The following is a 16,300-nucleotide window of genomic DNA, read 5'->3' on the forward strand; positions in this document are numbered from 1 at the left end:
GGAGAAGGGGATTGTTGGGGGAAGGTCATTCCAGGCAGAGACAAAATTTAGGGAGGGAGGTGAACAGCACCAGTTGGCAGGAGAATGTAATGGAAAACCTTTAAAGGTTTTAAGCAAGGGAGGAAATTGTTTAGATTGTGTTTTAAGAGATCGCTCTCTGGCTGCTGCGTGGAAAATAGACTGGAGAGAGGTCAAGAGAAGCTTCGGGGAGACCAGTTAGAAGGCTCTTGTACTGATCTAGGGGAATGGTGGTTTGGACCACAGCAGACTTAGAAGGCATGCCGAAAAGTAGAACTTGAGAAATATGTTGGAGGCACTAATGAATGGTACAGGGTGGGTTTGGAAGAGGGAGGAATCCAGTATGATTCTGGGTGAACATGTCAGATGGGTACACGGTGGGACCACATTCTGTAGTGATAAATATAAAAAACAAGGAATGAATGAGTCTGGGTGGTTGAGTAGAGGGAGTTAAGAATTCTGCTTGGTCTGAGATGCCTCCAAGAGGGCAGGACAGCAGTTGGAGCTCATCAGACAGCCCTGAACTGGAGATCTAAATCCTGAAATTTTTGATCACCTCCCTTTAAGATAGAATCATAACCCCTAAATCCATCTTCTCTGTGATGTATTGTTTTTCACATCTCAATGCATATATCATCAATAGTACAAGAAAGTAGAAACCTGAGCTTTTCAGTTTCACGGCAGTTCAACAAAAGAAACAGAAGTACCAGCCTTTGGGAGTTGGAAGGAAGCAGAGATAAGACCCCAGTGACAGGAACTGTTAGCGTAAGTAGAAATGGCCATTGATTAGGAATTCAGTTGAAACATCTTATTAAACACAGGTTGCTAAGCAACAGTGCCTACCCTGGAACAGTGTGGCAGTTCCTTCGGCTGCAGAGCTCCTGGTCCCAGGGCTGATGTTGTAGCATTAGCTGGTCTGAGCCACGCGTTTACACACAGACCTCGTAGGCGCCCCTCTTTTTGAAGCCTTCCCTCGGTAAGTCACTGCCCCTCTTTCTCTCTGGGATCATTGCTCTCTTGCTGTCTATTGGATCATTCCCAGTAGCAGCACAAATGTGCTCTTATATCACCCGTTCTGTACAAATAAGTCCTTGAGCCCACCCCCTCAGCCCCCTGCCATTGTGCTATTCCTCCCTACCCCAGTCTCTTGAAAGGACTGTCTGCACACACTACCTCTGCTTCTACTTCTCCATCTGTCCCCACACTCCACCAAAACTGCTCTGTCAATTTCAAGTACAGCTTCTCTGATTAAAACCAGCCACACCCCTCTTCTCTCAGTGGCATCTGACATAACAATGACTCCGTGCTTCCTGAAACAGTCCTTTCTGGGTCCCTCTTGGTTTTCCTTCTGCCTCTCTGGCCAATCCTCTCTCCTTCACAGGACCTTCCTCTTCTACCTGAACTTAAGTACTGGCGTTCTCCAGGGCTCTGTCCTGGACCTGCTTCTTTTCTCTTTATTGCTCCCCATAAGCGATGTCTTTCATTCTTACTGCTGTAAATACTACTTATAAAGCCCCAGATTCACATCTTCAGCCCATGTGTTTGTCCTCTGAGCTGCGGATTCATATATCCATCTGTAGAGATAACTGACATTACATCATAAACCGCAAAACCGAACATTTCATTCCTTTACCCCAAACCTGTTTCTCTTAGAGCTTTCCCCATTTCAGTACCCAGCAGCATCAGCTGCTCAGGAAATTCTTCTTGATTCCCCGCTACTTTCAATCCATCAGCAAATCCCTTTAATTTTCCAAAACCCACCTCGAGTATTTCCCCGTCTTTCTATCCCTACCTGCTACCCCTTAAATCCAGACCACCATCATCCCTCCGCTGGACTCCACTGAAGCCTAGCTGGTCTCTCTCAACCTATCCCATGAATTGGATTAACTCCTCTGCACCAGTGATATGCAGGCTGGATGCTCCTTTTTTCCATCTCCTATAAACCCTGTCGGGCTTTCCCCCAACTATTTTAGAAGATCTTGGGGGAGAGGGCAGGCTGACTCACGTTGAGGTTAGAGAGTTAGAGGAGGGCCGGGGTAAGAGTTATTCATTCAAATGATTTAGTGCGTGCCCACTGTGCTCTGGGCACAACAGTGACCAAGAGAACAGCACAATTCCTGCCTTCATAGAGCTTCGGTTCCAACAAAATCCAAAGGAAAGGAGACCAAAACTTCCCGGCCTCGACACCCGACCTACCACCCATGACTCTGGGCAGGCCTCAGCTGGCCTCAACTACAAAATTGGGTGATAACAAGTAAGTCTCAACCCTGGCTCTCACCTGGTAAGGGGTGGGGATGCCAGGCGAGGGTAGAGATCTTAATGCCTGCCCCGCCCCCATCCCCGGAGGGCCGGGGGGCGGGGCGAGCCCCGGCGCTCGTGGGTCACGTGGCCGGGCGGAGCGCGCCGGTTCCGAGCGCCAACCGCCGGTCGCCCCGCCCCGCGGCCCGCCCCTCGGCGCGCGCTCCCCGCGCCTCCGCCCACCCCTCCCCCGCCCGCCAGCTGGAAGGCCGCAGCTCCTGCTGTGGGAGGCCGACCGGAGCGAGGAGCAGGGGCGCGGGCTTACCTGGCCTTCTGGACAGCGGGGTCCAGTTTGGGGCGGGGTGTTAGTGACCACTGTATAGGGAGGGAGCGCTGGGGGCGTCGCGGACAGCGAGAGGGGAGAATACTGAGCTGAGCGCTGCCTGAGCTAGGATGCCCGCCCGGGGTGGCGCGACCCCCCCACCCCCAACCTTGTCTTGGGCTGACGAGGGGGGCTGCGCTCCGCCAGAGCAACTAGCAGTGCCTGGCACGCAGCGAGCCCTCAGAGTATCCCGGCCTTGACTGCAACCCCAGCACGGGGAGGAAACATGGAGGGGAGCGATCCCTGGGCTGACAGAGGTTAACTGCCATTAAGCACCCAGGCTGGCCGGGCGCGGTCACCACCCCTTCCTTCTCGCGGTGGCAGCTGAGGCACACAAGGCACAGCATGTGTCCTCGGATTGTGAAAGAGGCAGAGCTGGGATACGAACCTGGGCCGTTTGGCTCTTGGCCACTGCGCTAGGCTGAGGAAAACGTGGACCCGAACCAGGCTTTGAAGATTGGGAAGGGTGTGAAGGGTGGATGACTGAGCGAGCTCTGCCCGGTTCGCTGTAAAACCTCGAGAAGACGTTTGCTCTTCATAGGCCACCCTTTCCTCCGACGTAAAAATGGCTGGACTTAGGAAAACTAATAACTCATATGTAAGTAGTGCTTTGCAAAGTGTAAAGCACTTTCAAATACGTTATCATAGATAATGCCTCACAACCCACCGAGGAAGCGTTTTTATTAGCTTCCCCTTACAGACGAAGAAACTGTCCTAGAGAATTTAATAAAATCAGGGAGCGGTGGCAGGGCATTAATGTTGAATAAATCAAAGATTTTTAGGATAACTGCTTTGGATGAGCATAAAGCTCTGAAACTCAGACATACTCTTAGCTGCTAGTTTAAAGCAATACTTGTGCTGGATCTGCTTGTCCCTTCCCAACTCCCAGCAACTGTGTCCCAGCAACTCGGATCACCAGGACACAGCGTTTTAACTATTATTACTTTTTAAATGTTTACTGATTTGGGCTGGTCCAACTATGAGGAGTCCTTTAGGTGAAGTTGAAACTGGGAGGTAGTTGGATAGAAGGTTGATTGAATTCTGAAAATTCCAACTAAGTATTTTGGGTTTTCTAAGTAATTATTTTGAGGGCATCCATGATAAATAATAATTTTTGTCCTTCCTATTGACAGGTTCACCTCCTAGCAAATTATTGGAAGGAACATGAGAAATGTAAGTAGGGATTTGAAATACCAGTTAAAGGGACTGAAATTGTTTATTTGCAGAATAATGGCAGTTAATTTGGTGATGACATTTCTAAGTGTACAGTTAATTGGCAGGTGCTCATCCACTGCTCATTTTTGAGGGGTGTATTTACTAATGCCTGCAGCGAGGTCTACACAGGTGGCAGTCCAAGACCACAAACACTGACAGATAGTCTGAGAGATGCTATTTTTTTTTAGCCCCCCATCAACCTGTGAAAGGGAAGAGGGGCAAGTGCTTTGTAATGTCTGTGATGTGTGCTAGGTATTTTCTGGGCTAAATGTTATCACTTGTAACCTTGTTTATAACCTTGTAATCTTGTTTTTCTTCATAAACTTAAAAGGCAGGAGGGGTTTTTATTTTAGAAATGAGGAGAGTGAAGCTTAGGAAAGTTAAGTAAACCAGGCCTGTTGGTGCCAAAAAACTTCACTAAACCACACTTTTCACATTGTTGATTGATCCAGGTTGAGTCTGTGAATATTTAATGAACAGTTACTTATGCCAGGTGCCTCTGAGTATTTTTTAAATCTTCATGAAAACCCACCATGCTTTTTGCTCACTTCAGCTGGTCACCTTGAAGTCAACTAGCAAGGTGACTTAGTCGACTTAAAAAAAAAAATTGCCCACTCCCTCCTGCAGGACAGGAGATAAGCATTTATGAATCCATGGTGATGTTGTAGCCTCTCTTTCTAAATATGATGTGGTACTGTGGGGACACCAACAGTAGTAATTCCTTTAATACAATCCTGGCATCTCAGAAAGGGTGGTACAAAGTAGAAGTGTGGGTCTTACGTAACAGATTGAATTGTAAGAGCATATTCTTCCACCGATGACAAGTAAATCTGAAAATGTCACTAGTTTCCTGTGATAAATACACTCAATATTTTTAAACTTTTTAAAAATCGATTTTTATATTTAGTAGCTAACATTTATAAATCTCAATATTGATTAATGTGACTACACTGATCTGACACTTGGACCGGTTAGGTGTTACTTATGAAAAAAACATCTGGTGGAAATTCCAGCATGACCAGTAAGAAAGGTGATTGGTAGATTGTTAAAAGGCCTTTGCCTTCAGATGCTTAAAACTGAGCACTGAGGAAAATAGACAGAGGCAGCCTTGGTCTTAATCCACCTCCAACCAACCTCCACAACTCTGGTTTTTTAAAAGAGAGTATAATCTAACGAACTCTGTATAAAGCTACAGTAATCAAGACAGTATAGTGCTGGTGACAGAATAGACAGAGCAATGAAACAGAATGGAGAGCCCAGAAATAGACCCGTATCCAAATAGTCAACTGACGTTTGACCAAGGAGCAAAGGCAATACAATGGTGCTGGAACAACCTGGACGTTGACATACAAAAGAATGAATCTAGGCAGGAGCATACACCCTTTGCAAAAATTAGCTCAAAATGGATCATATACCTAAATGTAAAACACAAAACTGTATTCTATACAAAACTATGTATAGAAGATAACATAAGAGAAAATCTAGGTGACCTTGGTTTTTGGCAATGACGTTTTAGATAGCACCAAAGCCACGATCCTTGAAAGAAAGAACTGATTAGCTGGGCTTCATTAAAATTAAAAATTTCTGCTCTGCAAAAATATTGTCAAGAGAATGAAAAGACAAGCCAGAGACTGGGAGAAAATATTTGCAAAAGACATATTTGATAAAAGATTGTTATCCAAAATGTACAAAGAACTCTTAAAATGCAATAATAAGGACACATCTCGATGGTAAAATGAGCTGAAGATCTTAACAGACACTTCTCCAAAGAACATATACAGATCGTAGATAAGCATATGAAAAGATGTTCCACATCTTGTGTGACCTGGAAAATGCAAATTAGTATGACAGTAAGATAGTACTACACACTATTAGAATGGCCAAACTCTGGGACCCTGATGACACCAAATGCTTACGAGGATGTAGAGCAACAGGAACTTTGCTGATAGGAATGCAAAATGGTGTAGCCACTTTGGAAGACAGATTGGTGATTTCTCATCAAACTAAGCATAATCTTACCATATGATCTGCCAGTTTAGCTCCTTGGTATTTATCCAAAGGAGCTGAAAACTTATGTTCACACAAAAACCTAAACACAATGTTTATAGCAGCTTAATTCATAATTGCCTTAACTTGGAAGCAACCAAGATGTCATTCAGTAGGTGAATGAATAAATAAAAACTGGTATCTCCAGACAATGGAATACCATTCAGTGCTAAAAATAAATGCGCTATCAAGCCATGAAAAGACATGGAGGAACCTTAAATGCATTTTACCCAGTGAAAGATACCAATCTGAAAAGGCTAGTTACAGTATGATTCCACCTATATGACATTCTGGAAAAGGCAAAACTATGGAGACAATAAAAATATCAGTGGTTGTCAGGGGTTGTGGGGAGGGAGGGATGAGCAGACAGAGCATGGGGGGTTTTTAGGGCAGTGAAAACACTGTATGACATGGAAATGGTGGATACGTGTCATTATACATTTGTCCAAACTCATAGAATGTACAACACCTAGAGTGAACTTTCATGTAAACTATGAACTTCAAGTGACAATGTATCGATGTAGATTCGTTGGTTATAACGAATGTACCACTCTGAGGTAGGGTATAGCTCAGTGGTAGAGTGCGTGCTTAGCGAGCATGAGGTCCTGGGTTCAATCCCCAGTACTTCCATTAAAAAAACAAAAAACAGAAACCCAAAGTGGAGCCAAGTATACCACTCTGGTCAGGGATGTTGATGATGGGGAAAGCTATGCATGTGTAGTAGCAAAGGGTGTATAGGAAATTGCTACACCTCCCTCTCAATTTTGCTATAAACCTAGAACTACTCTTAAAGTCTGAAGAGCTGATTTTTTTCACTCTTTTGGCTACAGAGTTGACTGATTATTTTCTGTTCGTTGCTTCTTGGGCTCGTAAGCTAAAAGTCAAATCTCCTCCCACCCGCATTGCAAGTGTACAGGATCTGATGACATGCCTTTTGTATACTTAGTCCCTCTTCAAGCTTTTTTAAAAAAACTGAAGTATAATTTATTAAAAAATTTTTTAATTGAAGTATAGTCAGTTTACAATATTGTGTCAATTTCTGGTGTACAGCATCATGTTTCAGTCATACATACACATATGTATATCCATTTCTGTGTTCTTTTTCATTATAGTTTACTACAGGATATTGAATATAGTTCCCTGAGCTATACAGAAGGAGCTTATTATGTATCTATTTTATAAATAGTAGTTAGAATCTGCAAATTTCGTACTTGAGGTATAATTTATATATAATATCCCTACTCCGCACTCTACAGGCAACCACTGTAATGATTTCTATAATCATCAGTTAGTTTTACCTGTTCCAGAACTTCATGTAAATAGAATCATGAAGAATGTACTCTTTTGAGTTTTCTTTCATACAGCATAATGTTTTTCAGTTTTAGCCATATTCGTGGAAGTATCAGTACATCATTCATTTTTATTGTTGTGTAGTATTTCATTGTACCAATTTGTTTACCCATTCACCCGTTGATGGACAATTGAATTGTTCCCAGTTTTTGGCTACTGTGAAGAAAGCTGCTGCAAACATTCTTTTTGTGGACTCATGTTTTCATTTACTTGAATAAATACCGGAGTTAGAATTACTGGGTCATAAGGAAAGCATATGATTAACTTTATAAGAAATGGCCAAATCTTCTTCTAAGATGGTTTTACTGTTCTACTGTCTACCAGCTTTGTATGAGAGTTTCAGTTGCTTTATATCCTTGCTAACATTTGGTATTGTTGTTAGTGTTTTCATTTTAGCCTTTCTGGTGGATATGAACTGGTGTCTCATGTAGCATTAAAGAAATCAACTTTATTGAGGTATAATTTATACATAGTAAAGTTCATCCATTTAAAATCTATAGTTCAATGGGTTTTGACAGATGTATACAGTTGTATAACCACCACCAGAATCATTTCCATCACCCCCCAAAGCTCCTCTGTGGAAATCACTATCATCTTTCTGTCCCTATGTTATGGCATTTCATACAGTGTTAAGTCTTTTGCATCTGGCTTCTTTCAGCATAATGCTTTTGAGATTCAGCCATGTCATGTGTATCAGTGCTTTGTTCCTTTTGATTGCTGAGTAATGACGCACCGTATGCGTGGATCACAGACTGGTTATACAGTCACCATTTGTTGGGCTATTTCCACAATTTGGCTATTGTGATAAAGCTATCCACATTCACATGAAGGGCTTTGTGTGGACAGAGGTTTCTCTTTCTCTTGGGTGAATATCTGGAAGTGGGTGTGCTGAGTGGTGTGGAAAGTAGGAAACTGCCGAAGTGATTACAGCATTTCCAGTTCCCCCAGCTCGGGGTGAGAGTTCCTGCTGTTCCACGTCCTTGACAATACTTGGTCTTGTCAGTCCTTTTACTGTTGGCCATTCTACTGGGCAGGTAGAGGAATCTCGTAGTGGTTTTAATTTGCATTTTCAGAATTACTAACGGTGTTGAGTATCTTTTAATGTGTTTTTTGACCATTTGTATACCTTCATTTGTAAAGTGTCCAAGTCTTTTGCCCATTTTTATAAATTGGGTTGTCTTTTTTTATTATTGAGTTATATGAATTTTTAAAATGTAATATGAATGTAAGTCCCTTGTCATATGCATGTATTGTGAGTATTTTCTCCCAATCTAAGACTTAACCTTTTTTTTTTGATGGGCATAAAATTTTTATTTTGATTGAAGTCTAGTTTATTCAATTTTTCTTTTATGATCAATGCTTTTTGTGTTCTAAGAAATTTTTGCCTACCCTAAGTTTGCAAAGTTGAACCAACTTTAAATAACTGGTATAAATTCCACATGGATATGATTATCATTTTTATACATTGCTGATTCAACTAAAACTCACTAATAATTTATATTTTTTAATTTACTAATTTTTTGTCTGTGTTCATGAATGGTATTATCTGCAGTTTTCTTCTTACATAGTGTCAGGTTTTGATATTAGAATTATGCTGGTCACATAAAACAAGCTGAGAAGTATTCCCTTCTCTCCTTTTGAAGGAATTTGTGTAAGACTGGTGTTATATCTTAAATATTTGGTGTAATTCACCACTGAAGCCATCTGGGCCTGGAGTTTTCTAGTGGGAAGTTTGTTAATTATGAATTCAGTTTCTTTATTATAGATGATGGACTACTTATATATTTTTATATTTTCTTGTATTTTAGTAAATTGCATTTTCAAGAAGTTTGTCCATTTCATTTAAGTTGTTAAATATATTGGCATAAAGTTATTCATAATTTTATCTTATTATTCTGTAGGTTTTGTAGGGATGTCCTCTCTTATTCCTGATGTTGGTGATTTGTTTTCTCTCTCTAATTAATCAGAGATTTATCAATTTTATTGGATGTTTATTCCACTTCCCTGTAATGTAATTACTGATTGTATTTTAGTCTGACATCTAGATATTTGTTTTCTCTTTGTCCCTCTCTGCTTTTTGTTCCTTTATTTTGCCTTTCCTGTATTGTTTCGGTTAATTGAACATTTTAAAGTAATTCATTATTTTTCTTCTGGTGACTTTTAGCCAGTTCTTTGGTCGTTTTTCATGTGGTTACTTTAGGGATTACATATCTGTCCTTAATTTATCACAACTGGCTCATATTTAATGAAACTCTTTACAACAATATCATTGTGTCTATACCTCTATTGTCCTTTGTACTGTTGTCATTTATTTTACTTCTATAAATGATATAAATTTCACAATACGCTGTTATTTTTAGTTTAAAAAGCCAATTGACTTTTTTAAAAATTTAAGAAAAAAAAGAACAATAGTATTTTATATTTACCCACATATTTGCCATTTTTGGTGTGATTCTTTCCTTTCCGTAGATCTGAATTTTCATTTCTCCTTCCAGTCTGAAGAATTTCCTTTCTCATTTCTTAGAATAATAAGTGTCTGCTGGTTACAAATTATCCCTGCTTTTGCTTCTCTGAAAATGTCTTTATTTCATTAAAATTTTTTTTAAATTGTGGTAAAAAACATATAACATAAAATTTACCATTTTAAAGTATAGAGTTCTGTGCCATTAAGTACATTCACATTGTTGTACAGCTATTGTTTCCATCTATCTCCAGAGCTTTTTCACCTTCCCAAACTAAAACTCTGTACCCATTAGACACTAACTCCCCAACAGAATAGAGTCCAGAAATAAACCCTTGCATGTATGATCAAATGACTTGCAACAAGGATGCTGAGACCATTTTGTGGGGGAAGGAGTCTTTTCAACAAATAGTGCTGGGAAAATTGGTTAGCTATATACAAAAACATGAAGTTGGACCCTTACCTTTACATCACGTACAAAATTTAACTCAGAGTGAAGCAAAGACCTAAGAGACCTCAAAGATCTAACTATAAATTCCCAAGTGATCTAATTTGAAAGACCTAACAATTAAGACTATAAAACTCTTAGAAGAAAACATCAGAGAAAAACTTCATGCCATTGAACTTGGCAATGATTTCTTGGACCAAAAGCACAGGCAACAAAAGTAGAAATCCATAATCTGGACTACATCAAAATTAAAGATTTCTGTTCATCAAAGGAAGCAATCAACAGAGTGAAAAGGCAACCTGCAGAATGGGAGAAAATAGTTTCAAATCACGTATCTGATAAGGGGTTAATATTCGAAATATATAAAGAACTCGTACAACTCAACCCCAAACCCCCAATAACCTGATTAAAAAAATGGGCAGAGAACTTAAATAGGTATTTCTCCAAAGAAGATCTACAAATAGCCAACAAGCACATGAAAGGGTGCTCAACACCAATCATTAGGGAAGTGCAAATCAGAACCACAGCAGAAAACATGTGTTGGTGAGGATATCGAGAAATTTGAACACTTTTGCACTGCTACTGGGCATGTGAAGTGGTGCAGCCATTGTCGAAAACGGTATGGCAGTTCCCCAAAAACTAAAAGTTTCAGATTTGCTAGATGAAACATGTTCTGGATGTTGGTTGCACAACAATGTGAATGTATCTACTGAACTGTTTACGTAGAAGTCGTTAAGATGTTTAATTTTATGTCATGCGTATTTTGCCAAACTTAAACATATTTGAGAGAGAAAAAAGTACACTAATTCCAGTTTCTAGTTTTTGGTGATTATGAATAATGCTGCAGCGCACATTCTTGTATAGGTTTTTGTGTGAACATAAGTTTTCATCTCTCCAGGGTAAATATCAAGAAGCAGGATTGCTGAGTTATAAGGTAAGTGTATGTTTAGCTTTATAAGAAACTTGCCAAACTTTTTCATAGTGGTTGTACATTTTGCATTCTTAGTGTATGAAGGTTCCAATCGTTACACATTCTCACCAGCACTCAGAATTGTCAGTTTTTTCCCCTCCATTCTCCTGGGTGTGTAGTGATTATCTCGTGGTTTTAATTTGCGTTTCCTAGTGTCTGGTGATGTTGAGTCTCTTCTTATGCTTATTTGCCATTTGTCTTTTTTAGTGAGGTTTCCAGATCTTTTATGCATTTTGAACAATCGCATTGTTTGCTTTGTTTTGTTCAGGTTTTTTTTTTAAATTGAAGTGTAGTTGATTAACAGTGTTAGTTTCAGGTGAACAACAAAGTGATTCAGTTATGTATATACATACATATATATTCTTTTAAGATCTTTTTCCATTGTATATTATTACAAGAAATTGAATATAGTTTCCTATGCTGTATGGTAGGTCCTTGTTGTTTATCTGTTTTATATATAGTAACGTGTGTCTGTTAATCCCCAATCCCTAATTTATCTAACTTATCCCTCCCCTCCTTTCCCCTTTGGTAACTACAGTTTGTTTTCTGTGTCCATGAATCTATTTTTGGTTTGTAAGTAGACTTTGTATAATTTTTTAGGTTCCACATATAAGAGATATCATATAATATTTGTCTTTCTCTGTCTGACTTACTTCACTCAATTTGATAATCTTTAGGTCCATTCACGTTTCTGCGAATGACATTATTTCATTATTTTTTATGGCTGAGTAATAGTCCATTGTGTGTGTGTGTGTGTGTGTGTGTGTGTGTGTACATACATACACATACACACACTCCACATCTTCTTTATCCATTCATCTGTGGATGGACATCTAGGTTGCTTCCATGTCTTGGCTATTGTAAATAGTGCTGCTATGAACATTGGGGTGCATGTGTCTTTTCAAATTATAGTTTTCTCTGGGTATATGCCCAGGATGAGATTGTTGGATCATATAGTAAGTCTATTTTTAATTTTTTAAGGAACCTCCATACTGTCCTCTGTTTTATACAGTTTTGAGGTAGAAGTCCTTTCTCTATTCTGGAATCAGGGTTTATTTTTATTGCAATGTAATTGACATATAACATTATATTAATTTCAGGTACATAACATAATGATTCCATATAATGTATATATTGTGAAATAATCACCACAGTAAGTCTGGTTAATATGGATCACCACACACAGTTACACATTTTTTCTTGTGATGAGAACTTTTAAGATCTGTTCTGTTAGCAACTTTCAAATATACAGCACAGTATTATTAACTGTTGTCACCATACTGTACATTATAACCCCCGTGACTTACTTATTTTATAACTGGAAGTTTGAACCTTTTCACCGCTTTCACCCATCCCCCACACCCCCACCTCTGGCAACCACCAGTCCGTTATCTATATTTATGAGTGTTTTGCTTGTTTGTTTTAGATTCCATATATAAGTGAGATCATAATGTAATTAACTTTGTCTGACTTATTTCACTTGGGATAATGCTCTCAGGGTCCATCCATATTGTCACAAGTGGCAGGATTGTCTTTTTTTTATGGCTAAATAATACTGAGTTGTATGTATATAACGCATATTCTTTATTCATTCATCCATCCATGAATGGACACTGGTTGTTAATGTGTCTTGACTGTTGTAAATAATGCTGCAATGAACATGGGGGTGCAGGTATCTTTTTGAGTTAGGGTTTAGTCTTTCAGATAACCACTGAGAAGTAGACTTGCTAGATCATATGGTAGTTCTAGTTTTAGTTTTTTGAGGAACTTCTATATTGTTTTCCATACTGGCTGTACCAAATTTATATTCTCATCAGTGGCGCATAAGGGTTCCCTTTTCTCCACATTCTTGCCAATGTTTGTTATTTATGGTCTTTTTGATGATAGCCATTCTAGCACATGTGAGATGGTATCTCACTGTGGTTTTGATTGGCACTTCCCTGACGGTTAATGGCGCTGAGCACATTTTCATGTACCTGTTGACCATTGGTATGTCTTTGGAAAAATGTCTGTTTAGGTCTTCTGCCCCTTTTTTAATCAGATTGTTTTTTGGTTTTGCTATTGGGTTGTATGAGTTCTTTATATATTTTGGACATTAATCCTTTATTAGATATATGATTTGCAAATATTTTCTCCATTTGGTAGGTTGCTTTTTCATTTTGTTGATGATTTCCTTTGCTGTGCAGAAGAAGCTTTTTAGTTTGATGTAGTCTCACTTATTTTAGCTTGTGCTGTGTGTGTTTGGCTTTGTGAATACCAGTTTTTGTTATATACGTGATTTACAGATACTTTCTCCAAGTCTATGGCTTATTTCATTCTTTTTGCAAAACAAGTTTTAAATCTTGATAAAGTCCAATTTTTCATTTTTAAGTCCTGCTTATAGAGCTGTATCTAAGAATTCTTTGCCTAACCCAAAGTCATGAAGATTTCCTCCTATGTTTTCCTCTGTCTTATAGTTTTATGTTTTACATTTAAGTCTATCATCCATTTTGAGTTAATTTTTGTAGTTGATATGAGGTATAGGTTGAAGTGGTGGTGGTTGTTGTTTGCATATGGGTGTCCAGATGTTTCAGTACAATTTGCTGAAAAGACTATACTTTCTCTACTGAATTACCCTTCATGAAAAAATCAATTGACTGTATTTTTCTGGGCCTTTTCCTGGACTCTCTCTTTGATTCTTTTGACCTGTGTGTCTGTTCTTTGTCCAGACCCACACTGTGCTTAGGAATGTGTGTTGGAGGGAGAAAGGCTGGAGATTGGGAGACTAGTTTGGAAGTTACAGCAGAAGACTAGGAAAGAGAATTTCTGAGGGCCTTTCCGGGCCTGTGGGGATGGACAGAGGGGACAAATTCATCAGTGACTCAGGAGATAGAATAGACGAGACTTAACAGTGGATGGGGAACAAATAGGTGGGAGGAATCTAGGAAGACTTCCTGGTTTCTTACTGGAGCAACTGGAGGTCTGTGGTCATTAAAGGGGCCTTAAGACTTGTTTAGGGAGTGGGTGATGAGCCCAGTACAGGCATGTGGAGTTGGAGGTACCTATAGTATATCTGAGGTGGAGCTGTTTCCCTTGTCTTTGGGAAAAGCGTGGACCTGAGGCTTAGGGGACAGATCTGGGCCCAAGACAGAGGTTATTAGGTAAGACTCCGGAAGTGAAGGAGGTCAACCAGGAGAGTGTGTTGAGAGAACTGCAGAAATCTGAGAAGCACCAATACTCAAGAAATTGGCCAAAATTGTGAAACCTGTCTGGAAAGAGTTTAAGGAGGGTGGTTGGAGAAGGAGGAGGAAAATCAAGAGAGATGGTTTAGGGAAGTTAAAGAAAGAGTATGTTTTAGAAGGAAGGAGTGGGCAGCAGAATACATCTTGAAGAAAAATCCAGAAAAGTAAGAAAAAAGGTCAATTAAATTTTTAAAAATCAACTTTATTTCAATATGATGCATAGATAATAAAATGCATCTATTTTAAGCATTCAGTTCAATAGGTACCCACCACAAACAAAAACTCAAACATTTCCACCGTCCCAAAGAGTTCCCTGATAGTTAACTTTGCAGTCAGTCCCCACTCCACTCTTTGGCCCTAGGCAACCACCATTCTGATTTTTGCTACTAATAGATTAGCTCTACCTTTTCTAGAACTCCACATAAATGAAATACAGTATATACTTTTATATCTGGCTTTTTTCCCTCAGCATCAAGTTTTTTTGAGATTCAGCCTTGTTGTTGTGTGGCTTAGATTCTTTCTCTTGCTGAGCAGTATTCCATTGGTTGGGTGTCCATTCACCTGGTGACAGACATTTAGGTTGTTTCCAGTTTGAGGGGTTATGAATAAAGCTGCTGGGAGCATGTATATGCAGTTCTTTGTGTGGACAACTGTTTAGGGTAAGTGTATGTAATATATTGTATATGTATAAATTGTAATAGCTAGAGTAAACTCTAAAAGCTATACAAGTGAATGCACTAAAAGACACTATAGATAAATCAAAATGAAAGTGTTCAGGTAACTCACAGTAAGGCAGGAAAAAGAAAACAAATGAAAAGCAGAGACTACAAACAGAAAACCAAAACCAAAATGACAAAAATAGATAAATTTCTGTATAGCACAGGGAAATATATTCAATATCTTGTAATAACCTTTAATGAAAAAGAATATGAAAACAAATATATGTATATATATATGTATGTATGACTGGTATATTATGCTGTATACCAGAAATGGACACATTGTAACTGACTATACCGCAACTAAAAAAAAAAAACAAAACGACAGATTTAGGGCTTAATATACCAATAATTACATTAAATGGAAATCATCCAAATGTACCAATTAAAAAACAGAGACTGGCAGAAGGATTTAAAAACATGACCCAATTATATGCTGTTTATAAGAAATTCCCTTCAAATATAACATAATGATATTAAATATAATAATTGTAGGTTGAAAGTAAATATAATAGGAAAGATATACATGCAAGCATTAATAAAAAGAAAGCAGGAGTAGCTATATTTATAGTAGATAAAGTAGACGTTAGAACAAAGGAAATTGTCAGGGACAGAGAGGGATATTGTATAATGATAAAAGGGTCAATACACCAAGAAGACATTGAATCCTAAATGTATGTGCACCATACGACAGAGCTGCAAAATACGTGAAGCAAAACTGATAGACCTGAAAGTAGAAGTAGACATCTCCACAGTTATACTTGGAGACCTCAACACCAGTTGACAAACAACTAGACATAAAATCAGCAGAGATGTAGAACTCAGTAACACCATCAACCAACAGGATCTGACGGACAATCTACCCAACAACACAGAATACACATTCTTTTTCAAGTGCCCATGGAACGTATACTATAATAGATTATATCTAGAGCCGTTAAGCAAATCTCAACAAATTTGAAATTATTGAAATCATATGGAGTATGCTTTCTGACTACTGGAATCAGTGGAATCAAACTGGAAATCAGCAATAGAAAGATACTAAGGAAATCTCCAAACATTTGGAAATTAAATAGCACACTTATAAATAATCCATGGGTCAAAGATGAAGTCCCAAGGGAAATTAAAGAAAAAAATTTTAACTGAATATAAATGAAATACAACATATCAAAATTTGTAGGGTGCAGCTAAAGTAGAATAGAGAGGGAAATTTATTGCACTAACTGTTCACA

The 16,300-nt window shown here is 38.9% G+C and overlaps 1 long non-coding RNA gene across 1 annotated transcript in view; it reads left to right on the forward strand.

Annotated features, from left to right (window-relative positions):
- Nucleotides 1-2,534: 2,534 nt before the first annotated feature.
- LOC116156514 (uncharacterized) overlaps nucleotides 2,535-16,300 on the forward strand; it is a 47,474-nt gene continuing 33,708 nt past the window's right edge. Inside the window, exons 1-3 of the long non-coding RNA XR_004140359.2 lie at nucleotides 2,535-3,236; nucleotides 3,772-3,811; nucleotides 11,057-11,092. This is a non-coding gene — a long non-coding RNA (uncharacterized LOC116156514). The remainder of the gene's footprint in view (nucleotides 3,237-3,771; nucleotides 3,812-11,056; nucleotides 11,093-16,300) is intronic.

This window comes from Camelus dromedarius, chromosome 11 (genome assembly GCF_036321535.1).
Source record: "Camelus dromedarius isolate mCamDro1 chromosome 11, mCamDro1.pat, whole genome shotgun sequence".
Taxonomy (NCBI): domain Eukaryota; kingdom Metazoa; phylum Chordata; class Mammalia; order Artiodactyla; family Camelidae; genus Camelus; species Camelus dromedarius.